The sequence below is a fragment of the Mobula hypostoma genome, chromosome 4 (genome assembly GCF_963921235.1).
Source record: "Mobula hypostoma chromosome 4, sMobHyp1.1, whole genome shotgun sequence".
In the NCBI taxonomy this organism is placed as follows: domain Eukaryota; kingdom Metazoa; phylum Chordata; class Chondrichthyes; order Myliobatiformes; family Myliobatidae; genus Mobula; species Mobula hypostoma.
Window position 1 is genome coordinate 108,235,227 of NC_086100.1, and position 21,090 is coordinate 108,256,316.

The window sequence follows — 21,090 nt, forward strand, 5'->3', positions numbered from 1 at the left end:
TTTGGCAACCCAGTTACGGGGTACGTAACAATATCAGCCATGATTGTTCTGAATGTAAAATCAGTTTGAGCATCCTAGTGGCCTACTCTGCTCCTGTTATCTAGTGCTGTTGTGTTCTGGGTGTGAAGAAGGAGAAAGCTCTTATGTCCCAGTGGAGTCATCAGGACGCTGTCATGATGGCGTTTTTTTTAGCAGGCTTTCTTATTTTTGTGAGGTCGAGTCGTTAGCTCGATTCTCAACTCTGCACGGATGGAAAGCATGCAAGGGAGCCGGCTGAATTCAAACTTGGGAGCCTTCACTCCGAAGTCCGGTGCTGATGCCACTACGCCACCAGCCGGTGAGTTCTGGGTGTGATGGAATGCAATACTTCAACCAAATAGATAGTTTGAGGAGTGTCATAATGTGGGATCTTTGTTTAACTAACTTAAAATTATTTGAAAGTTCTGATAAAAGCTCATGGACCTCTCTCCACTGATGCTTCCTGACCTACTGAATACTTCCAGCATTTCCTGCTTTTATTTATGTTAAAAATATTTATATGTAAGTTTAATTTTAAAGATTTCACAAAAGTGAACATCAACCAACAACTGACAAGCAGAATCTAAATGTTACTTAGTTCCAAAAAATTCCAATAGTAATCTCCTCTTAATCTGTAATATCAGTTCAGGAAATAATAAAGATAACATCAAATTATGAATTATATTATTTAGCTGAATAAGATCAATATATACTGTACAATTCAAAATACTGTGATAAAAGCTTTATATTGTTCTTTGCATTTGAACTTACTCTTAGCTTTCTCAATCTAGATTCTGTGGACAGCAGACAGAAGTGCTCAATCATCTTTTGCACAATTAGAAATGACCTGGGGGTGGTTTCATAACTAAATCGGACCCAACGTTACATCATATGAAGTTCACTATATGACTACAGTCCATGCCACCAGCAAGAGCTACTCAAGAATTATAGTATCCCTGCAGCACTTGACATAACCTTATTGTTACATAAATTTATCCCTTAGTAATAATGATCAGAGAGGCACAGAGAGGATCTGTGATTACCAACAAATAACTTTATTGTCTTAACAGAGAGCAAATGAACTTACACAACTGAGTTCCTGTGTGCACACCTATTAAGTTTTCTTGACCCTCGGTGAAGAGTCAAAGAATAGAAAAAGTAATACTCGGAAGAGGAAATTATGCTGGCCACGTGCTTCTCGTGGCCCTGATCCAATCTCCACGTGTCCGTGGGGTACTCCACATATGTGATGGTTGCTCTCTAGAGAATTGTTGCTTTTTTGCATTCAAAGCCCTGCTTTTATATTCATTCCTTACCAGTTCACGTGTTGCATTTCAGTGTTACTGGCTAATGGTTATCAGACTGACCAATAGCACCTTCTGGTCCATGGGCTGCACAACATCATGCCTTAGGTGACTTCTTTTTGTTCTCTTCGACTCTGGTTCAAACCAGTTAAATCAGGTTACTCAGGCACCGGACCAAGATAACGAGATTACTTCTGAAAACCTGCCATTGTATACAATACACAGCTTATCTGAGAATGATCTCAGGCTCAACAGGTCAATGGCAGAAACTCCTTCAGTTGAGGTTCATTTGCTCTGATTAGGTTATCCCAGAACAAGAATCAGTTTTCAAACAGTTCACAAAATGGAGGTTGCAGAGCAGCTTCACAAAATGTCAGCCTCTGTTCATCTGACCTCATAGCAAGAACAAAAACAATTGTTTGTCTGTTTCCGTTGGGCTTGATTCATTTGAATTCTCTGAATTGTAGATTGTAGTTCTTTCTGGCAAACATTATCAAGCAGAATGCAAATTGAAGCCAATGCCTTCAATATCTGCATGAACCAAGTTCTGGAGTGGAAGAATACTAAGAGGGTAGCATTCCTCATTTTGTTTACATCATCATTTAGGAGATGAATATGCAAGAAATACATAGACGGAGCACCGTATTTTAGCATATGGCATGCCTTTAGGAGGTTTTGTTTCAGAAGCAATGGTCCTTTTTTGAATCTGGCAAGATTCTCAGTTTTTCTAAGATGACATAGGGTGTTGATGACTAGCCATGTGTTTTTTTTAGGGGATTCCCATTAATGTCACTGCCAGCCTTGGAGAACTCTCTGGAGGAAGCCACAATAGTAACTAGGAAGCCTCTAACTGCTGTTGAGGACATCAGAGTGGTTCCGATGCCTGATGGGGAAAGGTGAAGAATGATTTGCTTCCAGGAAGTTGCTATATCATAGAAAAAGCCTTAGCTGAAAATCTGTTTGTTCCTCTTAACTCTTCCAGTGTTCGATCTGCTATATGAACTGGAGAAATTCTCTATGCAAAATGATGCTCTATAGGTTAGCAAGGATACTGAAACAAAACAAACCAAGTATGAGTGCAGGGATAAAATTCAAAGGTAGGAATATTTTGCTAAACCTATATGGAACTATGGGTCATGGGTTAAGAGTGAAAGGTGAAAAGTTTAAGAGGAACATGAGTCAGAACTTCTTCACTCAGAGTGTGGAATGAGCTGCCACCAGAAATGATGGATGCAGGGTTGATTTCAGCATTTAAGAGAAATTTGTATGGTACATGGATGGGAGGGATATGGAGAGCTATCATCTGGGTGCATGTCATTGGGACTAGGCAGAATAATAGTTTGGCACAGACTAGATGGGCCAAAGATTCTGTGCTGTAGTGTTCTGTGACTCTCTGACTTTGACCTTGAAAGGGGAACAATTGAAACAGAAGAGCAAAATGTAGGGGGAAGATTTAGAGGTCTGGGAAGACATATTGTTAGTATTCCTTCACGATGAAACATGATAGATGTATCAGGAAGTGATATCTGAGTTTCTTTCATCTGGAGAAAAGAAGGCCAAGGGTTGATCTAATAGTGGTTTCTAAAATTTTGCAAGGGTTTGTAAGAGAACATTTTCACTAGTGCAGGGTTCCCAAACTTTTTTATGCCATGGACCCCAGGTTGGGAATCCCTGCACGACTGGGAAAAGGACAATAACTAGAGGCCATCAATAAAAAAGTCACAAATAAACCAAATATGAAATTCAGAAAAAATGTTTTGCCCAAAGAATAGTGAGAAAGTGGAACTCAGCCCCACCTGAATTGGTTGAACTGAAAAGTATAGATGCATTTAAGAGGAGGCTGGACAAGCTTATGAGGGAGAGAAGAATAGAGGAATAGACTGTTATATTTAGCTGGGGAAAGACAGGAAGAGGGTTAGTCAAATATAAACACCAACATTCATGGAATGGGCTGAATGGCCTTTTCTTGAACCAAATGTAAACATCCGATGGAACAAATACCATGGAAAGTTCACGATCTTGTCTGCTCAGGTTATGAGAGTTATGAAGCTTATTTGATGGTGTGGTTTTGGGTAATCCACCATAACTATTTCTTAGCAAGGAAGTAAATCCTTAAGAAATTCCCTATTCTTCAGGAAATATACTGAATGGGACTATTTAATTAGATTTACAGTTCAACATCTTCTACATCAATAAAGATATTTGTTTGCAATTGCTTTTAAACATGTTCATCATGAGCTTTAACCATTAGCTGTTCCTTTAAAACATCGTTTAATTTTAAGTAGGAGTGACAATTATTTGGTTTAAAGAAGAAATATCCAATGTCCAGGTCTGTGTTATCTCTTTATCCTTCTGACTGACAAAAGAAACAAGGGAGACAAGAAATAAGGTAATTCCCTAAAGATTTTGTTCAGACAGCCTGAAAGATTAGACATCTAAACATGTTTTTACAAATCCATTCATGCTCTTCCAGTCTTGATGCCGGATATTTCTTTGAGTGAAATCAGATCAGGAGTCACTGTTACTGAAGGCCCAGCAGGCCTTCTGTTTGACTGTTCACCATTCTGTTTCCTGAAAGAAGGAAACCAATGTCTTATTTCACTACATGGTTTTTAAGACCATATGACATACTTGGCTGAAACTGAAGTCTGGGAACCAAACTGTCCTCTGGGAAAAATGCCATTTCCTAAAAAATGTCTTCCTGGCTGCAGGCTCCCCCACACCTGTCAGTGCACGAGAGATCTTACCTCATGACCACAGGCCTTTAGGGAGATCTGTGGACTTTCTCCTCTGCATTAAACTTTACATGAATGCCCTTTGACTACACTTCACTTTGCCAGATCCGCAAGCAGGATATTAATTATTCATTGGATCTTAGAAACAGTAAGTTACTATACATTATTCAAATTTACATTTCCAAACTAAAGCAGTCTTATTCTGGATTGTCACAAACAGTAATGCAACATCCATTTCAAACTTAAACTAATCTGTAGCATTGTTGGCAATGCAAGCTAGAAAGGAAATGCCATCCAATGACTCATGGTCTGCAAATGACATCACTTCCTCAGATCTTGTGCATGACATATATTACTTGGGATTCTAGACACAATAACTTTCTAGTAAATATTTATGGCTTGGAAGTTGCAGTCAGCTGAGCACATTATCTAAAATTATATTCCAAATTACATGACTTGAGAAATATCCAAGATACACTTAAAAATAAACAGCTTAGTGCTTTCAGATAAAAGATGCTTCGTCCTGACGAAGGGTCTCGGCCTGAAACGTCGACTGCACCTCTTCCTAGAGATGTTGCCTGGCCTGCTGCGTTCACCAGCAATTTTTATGTGTGTTGCTTGAATTTCCAGCATCTGCAGAATTCCTGTTGTTTTAGTGCTTTCAGATTCAGATCCATTTATTTATCACGTCCTTTGAAACATGCAGTGAAATGCATTGTTTGCATTAACAACCAACACAACTTAAGGATGTGCCAGGGCTGCCCGCAATAGTTGGCACATATTCTGTGCCAACACAGCATGGCCATAATGTTCTGCAAAACAACACAAACAACAACAACAAAGCAAACCCTTTTCCTCGTAAGAGGAATATTGTATCACTTCTTAATGCATGCATTACTAAATGACAATAAAAGAGGACTGTGTGTCCTCATCATCTAATCTAAACTAATCTAATCCCACTCACCCACTCACGCTTAGAGACGGTCCTCCAACCCCAGGACATGCCATCTCCAGGTCTCCAGCCTCCAGTGGACTCATGGACTCGTAGACGTCGCCTCCAGTGGGCTCTCAGATTCGCTCACCCAGGCCTTCTGAGCCTCTGATTGACTTGCAGGTATTGATCTTTGGCATCAACCCCAGGACTTGCTGACAATGGGGCCCCAAACTCCAGGTCTCGAGCTCCAGACACAACAGATCACGGGCTCCCAAGTTTCAGACCTCAAACTCTGGACTCACTGACTTGCATACCTAGGAGGTTACTGCACATTGTGCCTCCTGCCCATGTGGACTCTGATTCTGGGAACTCCTTGACCTGGAGGGCCACCAGCCCTTGTCATCACGAGGGTTCATCAACAGTAATTGGAGACGTGACATCCTTCGACTGATGCGCTTGGGCACCTGTCCATGTCACTGGCCTTTGAATGTAGAGCATGGAGTGGAGGCCTAGACACCAGCTTCACCTCTAACTCCTCCACATCCCTGTCCCTGAATTCTAACCTGACCCACAACTACCCTCTCTGTCCCCAAAATCATCCCTACAATCCTAAGCAACAGCCAAACAACAGGAAAGATACATCATTCATTTGTCTTCAGTGTTTATCCTTTAGTATCAGCAACAAAAATTTCAAGTTTTAGATGTGAACATACATGATACTCTATCTGTGTGTGTGTTGATGTAACTTTGATTCCTTTATTTGAGACTAAGCCGTTTCTCCGGAGGGAAAGGAGGGTGAAATCATTGAGTGAAATGGAACTGTGTGCGGATGATGAACTGTTATTTTAATCGTACATTTAATTGGATTGAAACAGAGTAGAAATTTATCTTCTGCTGAATGTGCTAAATATGTGTTGTAGTAAGTTATACGTGTTGTATTCCCTTTCTGAAATTTGATTCCTGGTTTCAGAAGCAGAGTTGAACACACATACTGCATGTCACCACACTTAAGTGCACATTAAAGAGGATGAATTGCATTAAATCCAATATCAATAAGCATCTTTTTTAACTGAGGATCATATTCTTTAATAGTGCAAGAGTTAAAATTATATGTTATCAAAAATAATCACAGTAGCAATTGGAAACAAATCATAAAAATATTCAGGGGACAAATATAATAATTATTATAATTGATCAGTCCAATCACAAGTTAAACCTGCAATAAATTATCCATCAGCCACTAGCTGTTACATTTCCATATGCCTTTTATTAACATTGTTTGACTGTATCCCTTGCCAGGGTTCTTCTGGAAAATTAATTTGGATTCTATCACAAACATATGGAGCAGTGGTCAGAAACTGGGACTCCATGCACCACTGCAATCAAACTGGGGAAGGGCAGCAGAATTAAAGCATTTGTAGGATTGCCAGTGGTGTAGTATGACAAATTCAGATCTGTGTGTACAGCACATGTACAAAATGTTCTCTGGGGCAGTTAGAGATTTGGCTTCCCAGAAAAATGCAGCTTATTTTTTTGTAAGTAAGTATGGGGTATAATCTATGTGCTGAAGGATATGGTGTTCATTCTTGCCAGTGGACCTTCCCTGGAGATTTGGCAGAATCCTGCGAGTGCCACATTATGCCTTTCTATTGGGGCTTTTACTCTATCATTTGTCAAAGTTATGATAGGAAGGTAGAAGTATCCTTGCAACAATTACAAATAATTAAAGTGCTTTGTAAAATAAAAGATCTTTTCTGTGCTCATAAGCATTTTGTGATACCAAAACGCATTTGAAATAAAATAAAACAAATGCTAGAAAGAGAGAATGATGCTGTTCAGCTTTTGTGGAAGGGAAAAAAAGCAAATACTTCAAGATAATGAACTTTCATGAGATACTGTATATAAGAATATAGAGATTACAGATATTAACAGGAAAGGAGGACTGGAAAGAGCAAAATCGAATATCTGTAAATAGTTGGAAAGGAGAAGGGATTAAAAAACAGAAAAGCTGATTTGACTTGATGAGAGTCGCGGTGAAAAGTTTAATAAACCTTTAATGGTAAGTCTGCATAAAATGTAAGCAAGGAAAGGCGAACAATAACAGGAGTTACTTGAAGAAAAGGCCATCTCCACAGAAAATCTGAAGTGAAAATACTGGGAGTTTTGATGATCTGAAATCAATGAATTTAATGCTGGAAGATTGTTATGTGTTGTAGATGAGGTGTGTTTTCTTCAGCTTTGGAACAGAAGGTGGAGTAAACTTCAAAGTAAATTTTATTATCGAAGTACATACATGTCACCACATCAGACATCCCACCCTGCAAAATCTCATTTCAGGGAGGTCGCACTGTCAATTTGCGGGAGACTTCCGGGAGAGGTGGGATGTCTGCAATAGTGAAGCTCCTTAGCAGCTAGCCAGCTAGTTTAAATAACATTACCTATGCTAATGAATGAATGACACCTGCTAAACTCACCTCAACATGTCTTTTACAGTCTTAACCCACCATGGGCAATAGAAAAGTCACTGTTGCAAACAGTGCAGCGAGCAACACTGTCATTATTTTTGACCCCTATTAGGCAGGGGTACACTTTAGGGTAGTCTGGGGTGACGTACGCTTCATATTTTCTTTTTTTGGAACACTCTCGCTCTTACTCCCGCTCTCTCTCTCGCGCGCGCTTGCTTTCTCGCTCTTGCTTTCGCTCTCTCTCGTGGTCGCTCTCTCGCGCTTGCTTTCTTGCTCTCGCTCTTGCGCTCTCTCTCTCTCTCTCATGGTCACTCTCACCCGTGCTTGCTTTCTTGCTCTCGCTCTCTCTCTCTCACTCGCGCTCACTGTCTCGCGCTTGCTTTCTTGCTCTTGTGCTCGCTCTCTTGCTCTTTCTTGCACATTCTCCCACGCTCTCTCTCAAAAAAAATCAATTTCCGGGACATTGTATATAAATTGCAGGCATCAGGGAGCCTCTATTAATATGCGCGAGACTCCCGGAACTTCCGGGCGAGGTGGGATGTCTGCCACATACAATCTTGAGATTCATTTCCTGTAGACAAACTCAGCAAATCTATAGAATAATAACTATAACAGGATCAATGAAAGATCAACGAGAGTGCAAAGAACAACAAACGGTATAAATACAAATATAAATAAATAGCAATAAATAAGAATAACATGAAATAACAAGATGAAGAGTTCTTAAAGCGAGATCATTGGTGTGGGAACACCTCAATAAATGGACATGTGAGTGTAGTTTTCCCTTTTTGTTCAGGAGCCTGATGTTTGAGGGGTAGAAACTGTTTTTGAACATGGTGGTGTAAGTCCTGAGGCTTCTGTACCTTCTAACTGATGGTAGCAGTGAGAAAAGAGCATGGCCTGGGTGGTGAGGACCTCTGATAATGGAAGCTGCTTTCGTATGGCAGCGTTTCATGTAGATATGCTCAAAGGTTGGGAGGGCTTTACCCGTGATGTACTGGGTCGAATCCACTAGCTTTTATAGGATTTTCTGTCCAAAGGCATTAGTGTTCCCATACCAGGCCATGATGCAGTCAATATACTCTCCACTATACATCTGTAGAAGTTTGTCAAAGTTTTAGATGTCATGCCAGATCTCCCCAGACTCCTAAGGAAGTAAGGGCACTGCTATGCTTTCTTCGCAATTGCATTTATATGCTGGATCCAGGACAGGTCCACTGAAATAGTAACACCCAGGAATTTAAAGTACAGAAATGCAAAGGAGGAGTGAAATGTGGGCCATTTGGAGTGTTTTGCAAAGCCATCACGCAATCTGTGCTCATTTTCTGTGTATAAAGAAATAATGTCATGAACAGAAACACCAAACTAAATTAAGAGACTGGCATGTTTATTGTGCTTTCACCTGAAGAAAACGTCTTGAACGTTTGATATAGGGATAGGACAAAGTAATAGAAAGATGCTGTTGTGGAGGAAGGTCTCATGGAAAAATTGGACAAGAAGGATAAGTGAAGTAGAGTATGAGGAGGAAAAGCTCCTTTGAACGTGAAAAAGGCAGCAGAGTTAAGGATATGTCTGGCGACGGCAATACATTTTCCATATAAGCCACAGCGTTCTGAGACAACGTTTTATGATTTATGAAGAACATGTAATACTTTGTAGATTTAGAGCTGAGCAAACATCTGTAATGGTGCATGGATTGGCCAAGTCGCTGGGTTGTTTCTGATCACTAACTCGTGGGAGAAGAGGATTCTTTGGCGGACACATGCCGTGCTGCTGGGAGCTGAATATTCTGACACAAGTGGCTTCTTGGTCCAACCATTCAGTGTCCAGGTAAGGTTGGACTGTTGGCTGCCAGAAGTCCCAAGCTGTTTGACACATCAGCAATAAATGGGGCCTTTGCTTTAGTCTGGGATTTAAGGAGGATGTTGGCCATTATAAAAAGAAAAAAGGTTTTGGAGTCATAATTATTTAATTTTTGCTGAAAGAAGCTTGCAGAAGTGTTACTATTAATAATCTGAAAAAAAGGTCCAAATAACCCTGACTTTTAAACTAAGTTCAGATGCATAGTATTCACCAGACTAACTTAGATGCTTTATGATGCCGAGATATATCCTTGGATGCACTGGGACACACCATCAGTGATGACCTGGGGTCATTAGGTGTTTTATGCTCAACATTCAGGGATATTCAATATTCAGGAGGGATAGACATGAAAGAAAAGGAGCTGGGGTGGCGTTGCTGGTTAGAGAGGAGATTAATGCAATAGAAAGGAAGGACATAAGCTGGGAAGATGTGGAATCGATATGGGTAGAGCTGCATAACACTAAGGGGCAGAAAATGCTGGTGAGAGTTCTGTATAGGCCAACTAACAGTAGTAGTGAGGTTGGGGATGGTATTAAACAGGAAATTAGAAATGTGTGCAATAAAGGAACAGCAGTTATAATGGGAGACTTCAATCTACATGTCGATTGGGTGAACCAAATTGGTAAGGGTGCTGAGGAAGAGGATTTCTTGGAATGTATGCGGGATGGTTTTTTAAACCAACATGTCGAGGAACCAACCAGAGAGGAGGCTATTCTAGACTGGGTATTGAGCAATGAGGAAGGGTTAATTAGCAATCTTGTCGTGAGAGGCCCCTTGGGTAAAAGTGACCATAATATGGTGGAATTCTTCATTAAGATGGAGAGTGACATAGTTAATTCAGAAACAAAGGTTCTGAACTTAAAGAAGGGTAACTTTGAAGGTATGAGACGTGAATTAGCTAAGATAGACTGGCAAATAACACTTAAAAGGTTGACGGTGGATATGCAATGGCAAGCATTTAAAGATCGCATGGATGAACTACAACAATTGTTCATCCCAGTTTGGCAAAAGAATAAATCAAGGAAGGTAGTGCACCCGTGGCTGACAAGGGAAATTAGGGATAGTATCAATTCCAAAGAAGAAGCATACAAATTAGCCAGAAAAAGTGGCTCACCTGAGGACTGGGAGAAATTCAGAGTTCAGCAGAGAAGGACAAAGGGCTTAATTAGGAAGGGGAAAAAAGATTATGAGAGAAAACTGGCAGGGAACATAAAAACTGACTGTGAAAGCTTTTATAGATATGTGAAAAGAAAAAGATTGGTTAAGACAAATGTAGATCCCCTACAGACAGAAACAGGTGAATTGATTATGGGGAGCAAGGACATGGCAGACCAATTGAATAATTACTTTGGTTCTGTCTTCACTAAGGAGAACATAAATAATCTTCCGGAAATAGTAGGGGACAGAGGGTCCACTGAGATGGAGGAACTGAGGGAAATACATGTTAGTAGGGAAGTGGTGTTAGGTAAATTGAAGGGATTAAAGGCAGATAAATCCCCAGGGCCAGATGGTCTGCATCCCAGAGTGCTTAAGGAAGTAGCCCAAGAAATAATGGATGCATTAGTGATAATTTTTCAAAACTCTTTAGATTCTGGACTAGTTCCTAAGGATTGGAGGGTGGCTAATGTAACCCCACATTTTAAAAAAGGATGGAGAGAGAAACCAGGGAATTATAGACCGGTTAGCCTAACATCGGTGGTGGGGAAACTGCTAGAGTCAGTTATCAAAATTGTGATAACAGCACATTTGGAAAGCGGTGAAATCATCGGACAAAGTCAGCATGGATTTGTGAAAGGAAAATCATGTCTGACGAATCTCATAGAATTTTTTGAGGATGTAACTAGTAGAGTGGATAGGGGAGAACCAGTGGATGTGGTATATTTGGATTTTCAAAAGGCTTTTGACAAGGTCCCACACAGGAGATTAGTGTGCAAACTTAAAGCACACGGTATTGGGGGTATGGTATTGGTGTGGGTGGAGAATTGGTTAGCAGACAGGAAGCAAAGAATGGGAATAAACGGGACCTTTTCAGAATGGCAGGCGGTGACTAGTGGGGTACCGCAAGGCTCAGTGCTGGGACCCCAGTTGTTTACAATATATATTAATGACTTGGATGAGGGAATTAAATGCAGCATCTCCAAGTTTGCGGATGACACGAAGCTGGGTGACAGTGTTAGCTGTGAGGAGGATGCTAAGAGGATGCAGGGTGACTTGGATAAGTTAGGTGAGTAGGCAGATTCATGGCAGATGCAATTTAATGTGGATAAATGTGAAAATATCCACTTTGGTGGCAAAAATAGGAAAACAGATTATTATCTGAATGGTGGCCGATTAGGAAAAGGGGAGGTGCAGCAAGACCTGGGTGTCATTATACACCAGTCATTGAAAGTGGGCATGCAGGTACAGCAGGCGGTGAAAAAGGCGAATGGTATGCTGGCATTTATAGCGAGAGGATTCGAGTATAGGAGCGGGGAGGTACTACTGCAGTTGTACAAGACCTTGGTGAGACCACACCTGGAGTATTGTGTGCAGTTTTGGTCCCCTAATCTGAGGAAAGACATCCTTGCCATAGAGGGAGTACAAAGAAGGTTCACCAGATTGATTCCTGGGATGACAGGACTTTCATATGATGAAAGACTGGATGAACTAGGCTTATACTCGTTGGAATTTAGAAGATTGAGGGGGGATCTGTTTGAAACGTATAAAATCCTAAAGTGATTGGACAGGCTAGATGCAGGAAGATTGTTCCCGATGTTGGGGAAGTCCAGAACGAGGGGTCACAGTTTGAGGATAAAGGGGAAGTCTTTTAGGACCGAGATTAGGAAAAACTTCTTCACACAGAGAGTGGTGAATTTGTGGAATTCTCTGCCACAGGAAACAGTTGAGGCCAGTTCATTGGCTATATTTAAGAGGGGAGTTAGATATGGCCCTTGTGGCCAAAGGGATCAGGGAGTATGGAGGGAAGGCTAGTACAGGGTTCTGAGTTGGATGATCAGCCATGATCATACTGAATGGTGGTGCAGGCTCGAAGGGCTGAATGGCCTACTCCTGCATCTATTTTCTATGTTTCTATGTTTATATGCCTTTCAATATCAGACACTCTCGCTCACGCGGCCTAGCCAGGGTTGATCAGGCCCCAGCTTGAGTCCCAGCACAATTGGTCCACAGGTCACTCCTCTTGATCCATGGTCATCTGGAGGCTCGCTCAGCAGCCTCGGTGATGATCCTGATGGTTCTTCTCTTTGCAGTCCCCGTAATGCCATAAAGAGTGTAGGTTTGGGACAGAGAGTAGCCAGCTGAACCTCTACACCCCACCTCTACAGGCTTGCTTCGTGCTTTCCACCCCTGTCTCTGGCACTGATCTACCAGCTTCTGGTATTTGGTGTGATGAAGTCAGGGGGACAGCTTTACTCCTTCTGAAAACTTGATGTTGGGTCTGTTATGTGTTGTGTCAGAAAATAAAGTGTGTTTCCTTGAACTTTGGAACAGATGGGTGTGTACAAAAAAAGCAAAGGGAGATTCAGTTATGTTATTCAGGACTCATTCAGCAGTGGAGGTTCCAAGCCACATTTGGTGATGAATGTTGAAGTCTTCAATCTAGAGTTCATTCTGAATCTTCATTATTTTCAGTACTTTTCCAAGTGTTGTTCCACATGGCGGAACACTATTGCATCAGAAAAGCGAGAGTGTAGCTAGTAATGAGTCTTCCTGAGCCTGGACTCAGTGTTGAGGAGATACTCACTGCGGTTTGCTCACACCATGTGCAACTGTGCAAATTATTTTCTTGCTGGCATACTCAATAAATCCATAATAGAATAATAATCATAATAGAATCAATGCAAGACTGCAACAACTAGTGCGTTCAACCAGTGTGCAAAGGACAACAAACTGTGGAAATGCAAAAATAAAGAAATAATAATAACAAATATATAAGCAAAAAATATCAGGAACATGAGATGAAGAGTCCTTGAAAGTGAATCTGTAGACTGTGGGAACATTTCAATGGTGGGGCAAGTGAAGTTAAGTGAAGGTATCCTCTTCGGTTCAAGGGCCTGATGGTTGAGGGGTAATAACTTGTTCCTGAGCTTGGTGGTGTGTGTCCTGAGGCTCCTGTACCTCCTTTCTGGTGGCAGCAGTAAGAATAGAGCATGTCCTAGGTGGTGGGGTTCCTGATGATGGACGCCGCTTTCTTTGGCAATGCTTCATGTAGTTGCACTCAATGTAGTTTTACCCATGAAGAAATGGGCCATATCCATTACTTTCTGTAGGATTTTCCCTTCAAGGGCATTGGTGTTTCCATACCAGGTTGTGATGCAGGCAGTCAATATGCTCTCCACTGCACATCCATTGATGTTTGTCAGAATTTTAGATGTCATGCTGAAATTTTGCAAACTCTAAAGGGAGCAGAGGCTCTGCCATCTTTTCTTTGTAATTGCACTCTCATGCTGGTCCCAGGACAGGTCCTTCAGAATGATAACACTGAAGAATTTAAAGTTGCTGACCCTTTCCCTCTCTGATCCTCCAGTGAAGACTGGCTCATAGACCTCTACTTTTCTTCTCCTGAAGTTGTTGTTATGGCACCACTCAGCCAGATTTTCAATCTCCCTCCTATATGCTGATTCATCACCACCATTCGGTGTACGGCAGTGGTGTCATCAGCAAACTGGAATATTAAATTGGAGCTGCTTTTAGCCACACCGTCATAAGTGTAAAGGGTGTAGAGAAGGAGTCTAGTACACAGCCTTGTGGGGGCACCTGTGCTGATGGAGATTGTGGTGGAGATGTTGTTGCCAATCTGAACTGATTGGGGTCTTGCAAGTGAGGAAATGGAGAATCCAATTGCACAAATTGCAATGAAGGCTCCATTGCAAGGAGAAAGGAATTACAAAATCTATTTGAATTTGAACCAAAGGCCGGACAAGTGGTGCTTCCAACAGAACAGGGACTAAATCACCATTCCAGCGTCCCAATTTGCGGTGGGAGCAGCACAAAGAGGAGGTTTCCCCCAGGTCGGCAGCGGTTGTTTAAAAGGAGAGCTTTGCGGGCATTTGGTGTCATTCCGGTGGCCCAGTCAGTGGTGGGAGCAGCACAGAGAGGAGTAAAGAAAAGTACAGTACGGACAACTGGGGCAGCCATTGTTGGAGCGGCCATTGTTGGGAGTGGGCCTGAGGTGAGAATGGGAGTGTCAGACTTTGACTCAAAGGAGACTTCAGCTTGGAAGAGGTGTTGCCCCTGGGTAAGTTGTCCAGATAAATTTCTATTAAGTTTCCCTTTTTTCTTACTGTGTCAGGGGTACTGAGTGTAAGTTAAATGGACATTGTGTGTTCTTCCTGCAGATGTTGGAGTCCTAGGAGACCCAGGGTTTCCCAGGGAACTACATCTGCATGAAGTGCATCCAGCTGCAGCTCCTTGAAAACCGTGTTAGGGATTTGGAGCAGCAGCTGGATGACCTTTGGCTTTTATGGGAGAGTGAGGAGATCATAAATTTGAGTTACAGGGAAGTAGTCACTCTTAAGTTGCAGGAGGCAGGTAGCTGGATGACTGTCAAGAGAAGAAATGGGAAGGTGAACAGCCAGTTAGCACAGTGCACCCCTGTGGCCATTCCCCACAAAAATAAGTATTCCATTTTGGATGCTGTTATGGGGGATGACCTCCCAGGGGAATGCCATGGAGACCAGGTTACTGGCACTAAGCGTAGGTCATGGTGCAAAAGGTAAAGAAGGAGAGGAGGGGACCGGTAGTGATAGGGGATTCAATCATCAAAGGAACAGGCAGTAGGTTCTGTGGATGTGAATGGGACACCCGGATGGTACGTTGCCTCCCAGGTACCAGGGTCAAGGACACTTCGAATTGCATTCTCAGCATTTTGGAGGGGGATGGGGAGCAGCCAGCTGTCTTGGAACATATTGGTACCAATGACATAAGAAGGAAAAGCAAAGAAGACCTGAAGAGAGAACTTAGAGAGTTAGGCAGAAAATTGAGAAGCAAGACCTCCAGGGTAGTAATTTTTGGATTGCTACCTGTACCACATGCTAGTGAGGGTAGAAATAGGATGATTTGGCAGATGAGTGCAGGGAGCAGGGCTTCAGGTTCTTGGATCTTTGGGATCTCTTCTGGGGGAAGTGTGATCTGTACAAAAGGGGCAGATTGCACCTGAACCCAAGGGCGACCAATATTCCCACAGGAAGGTTTGTTAGAGCTGTAGGGGAGGATTTAAAATAATTTGGCAGGGGAATGGGAACCAGAGTGAAGGGACTTAGGATAGGACAGATGGTAAAAAAGCAAAGAGAGCGTGCAATCAGACTATTGGGAAGGGCAAGCAGATGATAGGACAAAATTGCAGCCAGCAGGCTGGGTATCAGTGTATTATGGATACAGATTCAAAAAGGGTAGCAAATGCAGCACTCAAAGTGTTATATCTCATTGTACAGAGTATAAGAAATAAGGTGATTGATCTTGTTGCACTTTTACAGATTGTCGGGTATAATGTTGTGACCATCACTGAATCGTGGCTGAAGGATAGTTGTAATTGACAGCTGAATGTTGAAGGTTGCACATTGTATTAGAAGATAGGAAGGTAGGCAGAGGGGGTGGCTTGGCTCAGCTGGTAAAAAAACAGCATTAAATCATTAGAAAGATATGACCTAGGATCAGAAGGTGTTGAGTCCTTGTGGCTTGAGTTATGAAACTACATGGGTAAAACGACACAATTATATGCAGGCCTTCAAACAATAGCTGGGATGTGAACTATAGATTTCAAAGGGAAATAGAAAAGGCATATCAAAAGGGCAATGTTATGATAGTCATGGGAAATTATAACATTCAGGTAGATTGGCATATCAGTTTGGTTATGGATCTCAAGAGAGGGAACTTGTTGAATGCCTACAAGATGACTCCTTAGAGCAGCTTGATGTTGAGCTTACTATGGGAACAGCTATACTGGATTGGGTATTATGCAATGAAGCAAAGGCAATTAAGGAGCTTAAGGTAAAGGAAACCTTAGGAGCCAGTGATCACAAACTGATTGAGTTCAACAGGAAATAAGTAACGTCTGATGTAGCAGTATTTCAGTGGAGTAAAGGAAATTACACTGCAATGACAGAAGAGTTTGCTAAAGTAAATTGGAAGAAGATGCAGGCAGGGATGACAGCAGAGCAGAAATGACATGCGTTTCTGGAAAAAATGAGGAAGGTGCAGGATAGATGTATTTCAAAAACAAAGAAATACTCATATGGTGAAATAGAATAACTGTGGCTGAAAAGCGGAGTCAAAGCTAATGAAAAAGCAAAAGAGAAGGCATACAACAATGCAAAAAATAGCAGGAAGATTGAGGATTGGGAAACTTTTAAAAGCCTACAGAAAGCAACTAAAAGAATCACTGGGAGGAAAAGGATGAAATATGAAAGCAAACTAGCTAACAACATCAAGCTGGTAGAAAAAACTTTTTGAAGCACATAAAAATAAAACAGAGAAGAGAGTGGATATAGGACTGCTAGACAATGAGGCCGGAGAAATAATACCAGGGGACAAGGAGATGGCAGATGAGTATTCTGCATCAATCTTCACCATGGAGGACACTAACAGTGTGCTAGGTGTTGAAGGGTGGAAGGGAAGAGAAATGAGTGCAGTTACTATTACAAGGGAGAAGGTGATCAAAAAGCTGAAACCCAAAAGTGGATAAGTCACCTGGATGACTGGCCGAAGCAAGCAGCTGAAGAAGCGAGTGGAAGAAATCAGGTAGAAAAAGTCATTTTTTTTAACACTGCTGGGGGAGAAGAGTCTGCACTGCGCAGGCGCGTGAGGTAGTGCGCCAAGGTTTAAAAAGAGAAAATTTCAACGGTTCTTGTTTCAGTCGAAGCAAGCAGCTGAAGAAGCGAGTGGAAGAAATCGGGTTGAAAAAGTCGTTTGTTTTTAACATTGCTGGGGAGAAGGGTCTGCACTGCGCAGGCGCGTGACATAGCGCGCCAAGGTTTAAAAGCAGACCACCATATACAGCAGCCTTCGTTGTAGCGGCCATCGTCAGAGTGGGACAGCTTTGGCTCAAACAGGCTTCGGCGAGAACAGGCAGAGGCCAGGGTAGGTTCCGGTAAGTTTTTTGTCCAGATTGTTTAGAGTAGAGAGAATGCCAGGCAGGATGTTGGAATGCTCCTCTTGCAGGATGTGGGAAGTCAGGGAGCCCTCCGGTGTCCCTGACAACAACACCTGCAAGAAGTGCATCCAGCTGCAGCTCCTGACAAACCGCGTTAGGGAACTGGAGCAGGAGCTGGATGACCTGCGGATCATTCGGGAGAATGAGGAGATTATAGATAGTAGCTACAGGGAGGTAGTTATGCCAAAGGAGCAGAGGACAGGAAATTGGGTCACTGTCAGGCGAGGGAAGAGGAAAGGGCAGGCAGAGCAGGGTTCCCCTGTGGCCATTTCCCTCAACAACAAGTATACCGCATTGGATACTGTTGGGGGGGATGACTTACCTGGGACTAGCTGCAGTAGCCGGATCTCTGGCACTGGGTCTGGCTCTGCAGTGCAGAAGGGAGGGGGGAGAAAGAGGAGAGCGGTAGTGATAGGGGACTCGATAGTTAGAGGTGCAGATAGAAGGTTCTGTGGTCGTGACAGAGAATCCAGGATGGTTTGTTGCCTCCCGGGTGCCAGGGTCAAGGATGTCTCTGATCGATTGCATGACATTCTGAAGTGGGAGGGTGATCAGCCAGATGTCGTGGTGTACATCGGTACCAATGACATAGCAAGGAAGAGTGAGGAGGTCCTGGAGAGTGAGTGTAGAGAGCTTGGTAGGAAGTTGAAAAGCAGGACCTCGAGGGTGGTAATCTCAGGATTACTACCTGTGCTAGGTGCCAGTGAGGGTAAGAATAGGATGCTCTGGAGGATGAACAAGTGGCTGAGGAACTGGTGTAGGGCGCAGGGTTTCAGATTTCAGGATCATTGGGGCCTCTTCTGGGGCAGGTGGGGCCTGTACAAGAGAGATTGGTTACACTTGAACTACAAGGGGGACCAATATCCTTTCAGGGAGGTTTGCTAGTGCTGTTGGGGAGGCTTTAAACTAGATTTGCAGGGGGATGGGAACCACAGTACCAGAGCTGACAGTGTGGCTGGGGTGAAAATAAATGATGTTAGAAGTTCAAGCAAATCCGCTGATAGAAAGGTTGTGAGTGGTGGTAAAAATTTTCTGAGGTGTATATATTTCAATGCTAGGAGTATTGCAGGGAAGGCAGACGAGTTGAGGGCGTGGATTGACACGTGGAATTATAACGTTATAGCAATTAGTGAAACTTGGCTACAGGAAGGGCAGGACTGGCAGCTTAATATTCCAGGGTTCCGATGTTTCAGATGTGATCAAGGCAGAAGAATGAAAGGTGGGGGATTAGCATTGCTTGTTAGGGAAAATATTAGAGCTGTGTTCAGGCAGGACAGATTAGAGGTTTGTCTACTGAGTCCTTATGGGTGGAGCTGAGAAACAGGAAAGGTATGGCCACATTAGTGGGATTGTATTACAGACCACCCAATAGTCAACGAGAATTGGAAGAGCAAATCTGCAGGGAAATAGCAAGCAACTGCAGGAAACATCAAGTTGTGGTGGTAGGGGATTTTAATTTTCCATATATTGATTGGGATTCCCATACTGTCAGAGGTCTAGATAGTTTAGAGTTTGTAAAATGTGTTCAGGAAAGCTTTCTATATCAATATATAGAGGGACCAACTAGAGGGGATGCAATATTGGATCTCCTGTTAGGAAACGAGTTAGGACAAGTGACGGAAGTCTGTGTAGGGGAGCACTTCGGTTCCAGTGATCATAACACCATTAGTTTCAACTTGATCATGGACAAGGATAGATCTGGTCCTAGGGTTGAGGTTCTTAACTGGAAGAAGGCAAAATTTGAAGAAATGAGAAAGGATCTAAAAAGCGTGGATTGGGACAGGTTGTTCTCTGGCAAGGATGTGATTGGTAGGTGGGAAGCCTTCAAAGGAGAAATTTTGAGAGTGCAGAATTTGTATGTTCCTGTCAGGATTAAAGGCAAAGTGAATAGAAATAAGGAACCTTGGTTCTCAAGGGATATTGCAACTCTGATAAAGAAGAAGAGGGAGTTGTATGACATGTATAGGAAGCAGGGAGTAAATAAGGTGCTTGAGGAGTATAAGAAGTGCAAGAAAATACTTAAGAAAGAAATAAGGAATGCTAAAAGAAGACATGAGGTTGCATTGGCAGTCAAAGTGAAGGATAATCCAAAGAGCTTTTACAGGTATATTAAGAGCAAAAGGATTGTAAGGGATAAAATTGGTCCTCTTGAAGATCAGAGTGGTCACTTATGTGCGGAACCAAAGGAAATGGGGGAGATCTTAAATAGGTTTTTTGCGTCTGTATTTACTAAGGAAACTGGCATGAAGTCTATGGAATTAGGGGAAACAAGTAGTGAGATCATGGAAACTGTACAGATTGAAAAGGAGGAGGTCCTTGCTGTCTTGAGGAAAATTAAAGTGGATAAATCCCCGGGACCTGACAGGGTGTTCCCTCGGACCTTGAAGGAGACTGGTGTTGAAATTGCATGGGCCCTGGCAGAAATATTTAAAAAGTTGCTGTCTACAGGTGAGGTGCCGGAGGATTGGAGAGTGGCTCATGTTGTTCCGTTGTTTAAAAAAGGATTGAAAAGTAATCCAGGAAATTATAGGCCGGTGAGTTTAACGTTGGTAGTAGGTAAGTTATTGGAGGGAGTACTAAGAGACAGAATCTACAAGCATTTGGATAGACAGGGACTTATTACGGAGAGTCAACATGGCTCTGTGCGTGGCAGGTCATGTTTGACCAATCTATTGGAGTTTTTCGAGGAGGTTACCAGGAAAATGGATGAAGGGAAGGCAGTGGATATTGTCTACATGGACTTCAGTAAGGCCTTTGACAAGGTCCCGCATGGGAGGTTAGTTAGGAAAATTCAGTCGCTAGGTATACATGGAGAGGTGGTAAATTGGATCAGACATTGGCTCAATGGAAGAAGCCAAAGAGTGGTAGTAGAGAATTGCTTCTCTGAGTGGAGGCCTGTGACTAGTGGTGTGCCACAAGGATCAGTGCTGGGTTCATTGTTATTTGTCATCTATATCAATGAACTGGATGATAATGTGGTAAACTGGATCAGCAAATTTGCCGATGATATAAAGATTGGAGGTGTAGTAGACAGCGAGGAAGGTTTTGAGAGCCTGCAGAGGGATTTAGAACAGCTGGAAAAATGGGATGAAAAATGGCAGATGGCGTTTAATGCAGACAAGTGTGAGGTTTTGCACGTTGGAAGGACAAACCAAGGTAGAACATACAGGGTTAATGGTAAGTCACTGAGGAGTGCAGTGGAACAGAGTGATCTGGGAATACAGATACAAAATTCCCGAGAAGTGGCGTCACAGGTAGATAGGGTCGTAAAGAGAGCTTTTGGTACATTGGCCTTTATTCATCAAAGTATTGAGTATAAGAGCTGGAATGTTATGATGAGGTTGTATAAGGCACTGGTGAGGCCGAATCTGGAGTATTGTGTTCAGTTTTGGTCACCAAATTACAGGAAGGATATAAATAAAGTTGAAAGAGTGCAGAGAAGGTTTACAAGGATGTTGCCAGGACTTGAGAAACTCAGTTACAGAGAAAGGTTGAATAAGTTAGGACTTTATTCCCTGGAGCGTAGAAGAATGAGGGGAGATTTGATAGAGGTATATAAAATTATGATGGGTATAGATAGAGTGAATGCAAGCATGCTTTTTCCACTGAGGCAAGGGGAGAA